Raw genomic sequence first — 2,938 nt, 5'->3', positions numbered from 1 at the left:
GGCGGGTGCCCCCCACACTCCGCCCGCCTCAACCGAAAGCAACCCACCCGGCGCGGCAAAGCCGGCCCCGCCCGGCACAAGCGGCTCGGTCGAGCCCGGCCACGACCGAGGTAGGCGAGGCGCCGCCGCCTCGCCCAGGACCAGTCCGGGGGGCTCTCCGTCGGGTGCCGGGCCCGGCAAGTTCAAAAAAAGAAAAAGAACTAGGCCCAAAAATTCTGCCCGCCACAAGGCGGGTCCCCGGCTTAAGGCCGAGGGAGGGGGACGGCTTCTCCAACGCGGGCCGAGCACCGCCGCCACCGCCGAGGCGGACCGACGGGCCCAAAACCGCGCCCGCCGAGCGGGCCCCCCCGGCTTAAGGCCGGGCAGAAAAGGGACGAGGCGCCGCCGCCTCGCCCGCCACCGGTGCCCGGGGGGGGCCGCCCCCCCCCGTGGCCAATCGACCGGCAGAAGCCGGGCCGGAGCGGGACACGCTCGCGGCTTCTCTTTCTCTCTCTCTCTTCTCTCTCGGCAACTCTCTCTGGGCTCGCTCTCTCGGCTCTCTCTCCCCGCCTCGCCTCGGGGCCGGCGAGCAGCTTTCTCGGATCGTCTTTCGCCCTTCTTGCTCTCTCTCGGCCTTCTCCGGATCCGCTCTTGCGCGGCCCTTCTCTCTCGCCTCCGCGGATCCGGCTCTTTCGCGCGGCCCCTTCTCTCTCGCCTCGCCAACTGGACCCACTTTTCCCTGGGAAGGACGGGAGCCGGGACACAAAGGCACGCGCGCTTCGTCCCGGCTAGGCGGCACTCGCTTGGCCCTGGCGACCGCACGCGCGGCCGCTCCGCTCCGCCTCGGACGCAGGTACGGGGTCAACCTGCGGGGATGCGGCCCGTCACCTCGCTCCCATAAGACGGACAGAAGAGTCCAAAGCCGGCCAGGCCTCCAAGAGGACCAATGCAGCTCGACCGGGGAGGGGCGCCAACGCAGGCCGCCTCCTACCATGACGCAGCCGGAGGCGGCCGACAACAGCGACCCCTTGGTGAACTTCCGCAGACGGCCGAGACAACAGGTCTACCCGGCCGGCGCCGAAATTGCACTAAGTCCCGCCGGAGCGAGGTAGACCTGATGTCCCCGGCCGGCGCCCGCCACCAGGGGGCAAGGCCGGCCCCCGGCGGACCCCGGAGCGAGGTAGACCTGATGTCCCCGACCGGAGCCGGGGTAGACCTGATGTCCCCGGCCGGAGCCGGGGTAGACCTGATGTCCCCGGCCGCAGCCGGGGTAGACCTGATGTCCCCGACCGGAGCCGGGGTAGACCTGATGTCCCCGGCCGGAGCCGGGGTAGACCTGTTGTCCCCGGCCGCAGCCGGGGTAGACCTGTTGTCCCCGACCGGAGCCGGGGTAGACCTGATGTCCCCGACCGGAGCCGGGGTAGACCTGTTGTCCCCGGCCGGAGCCGGGGTAGACCTGATGTCCCCGGCCGCAGCCGGGGTAGACCTGATGTCCCCGGCCGGAGCCGGGGTAGACCTGATGTCCCCGACCGGAGCCGGGGTAGACCTGATGTCCCCGGCCGGAGCCGGGGTAGACCTGATGTCCCCGGCCGCAGCCGGGGTAGACCTGATGTCCCCGGCCGCAGCCGGGGTAGACCTGTTGTCCCCGACCGGAGCCGGGGTAGACCTGATGTCCCCGGCCGCAGCCGGGGTAGACCTGATGTCCCCGACCGGAGCCGGGGTAGACCTGATGTCCCCGGCCGGAGCCGGGGTAGACCTGATGTCCCCGGCCGCAGCCGGGGTAGACCTGTTGTCCCCGGCCGCAGCCGGGGTAGACCTGATGTCCCCGACCGGAGCCGGGGTAGACCTGATGTCCCCGACCGGAGCCGGGGTAGACCTGTTGTCCCCGACCGGAGCCGGGGTAGACCTGATGTCCCCGGCCGCAGCCGGGGTAGACCTGATGTCCCCGGCCGGAGCCGGGGTAGACCTGATGTCCCCGGCCGGAGCCGGGGTAGACCTGATGTCCCCGACCGGAGCCGGGGTAGACCTGTTGTCCCCGGCCGCAGCCGGGGTAGACCTGATGTCCCCGACCGGAGCCGGGGTAGACCTGATGTCCCCGGCCGGAGCCGGGGTAGACCTGATGTCCCCGGCCGCAGCCGGGGTAGACCTGATGTCCCCGGCCGCAGCCGGGGTAGACCTGTTGTCCCCGACCGGAGCCGGGGTAGACCTGATGTCCCCGGCCGCAGCCGGGGTAGACCTGATGTCCCCGGCCGCAGCCGGGGTAGACCTGATGTCCCCGACCGGAGCCGGGGTAGACCTGATGTCCCCGGCCGCAGCCGGGGTAGACCTGTTGTCCCCGACCGGAGCCGGGGTAGACCTGATGTCCCCGGCCGGAGCCGGGGTAGACCTGATGTCCCCGGCCGCAGCCGGGGTAGACCTGATGTCCCCGACCGGAGCCGGGGTAGACCTGTTGTCCCCGGCCGGAGCCGGGGTAGACCTGATGTCCCCGACCGGAGCCGGGGTAGACCTGATGTCCCCGGCCGCAGCCGGGGTAGACCTGATGTCCCCGGCCGCCGCCGGGGTAGACCTGATGAGCCGGGTCCGGCTCGGATCCATGGTTGACCTCCTGTCCCCCTGTTGTCGCCCGCCGCCCGGGCACCTCGCCGTGCCCAGCGACCCCAGAGCCGGGCGAAGCTCACAGCCTCATAACACCCCGGAGCCAGATGGCTCGATCGACCCCCCGTCCCACACAATGAACCCCAACCCCACCCCCCTTTCAAGACCATGACATGTTTTCCATTTTTTTGTTGTTGTTCTTTGGGGGATTTGGTTTGGGTTTGCTTTGGTATTTTCTTTTGTTTTGTTTTTCGGGGGGGGGGGGGGGGGGGGGGGGCTGTTTTGGGGGTTTTTTGGGGGTTTTTTCCAGTTGCTTTGGCTTTCTCTGATACTGATTTTTGAGGTTGTTTTTTTTGGGGGGTTG

The sequence above is a fragment of the Agelaius tricolor genome, unplaced genomic scaffold (assembly GCF_023055355.1).
Source record: "Agelaius tricolor isolate 1412-34295 unplaced genomic scaffold, bAgeTri1.0.p SCAF_60, whole genome shotgun sequence".
Lineage (NCBI taxonomy): Eukaryota > Metazoa > Chordata > Aves > Passeriformes > Icteridae > Agelaius > Agelaius tricolor.
The sequence above is the reverse complement of the archived record's forward strand: the minus strand, read 5'-3'. Positions refer to the sequence as shown.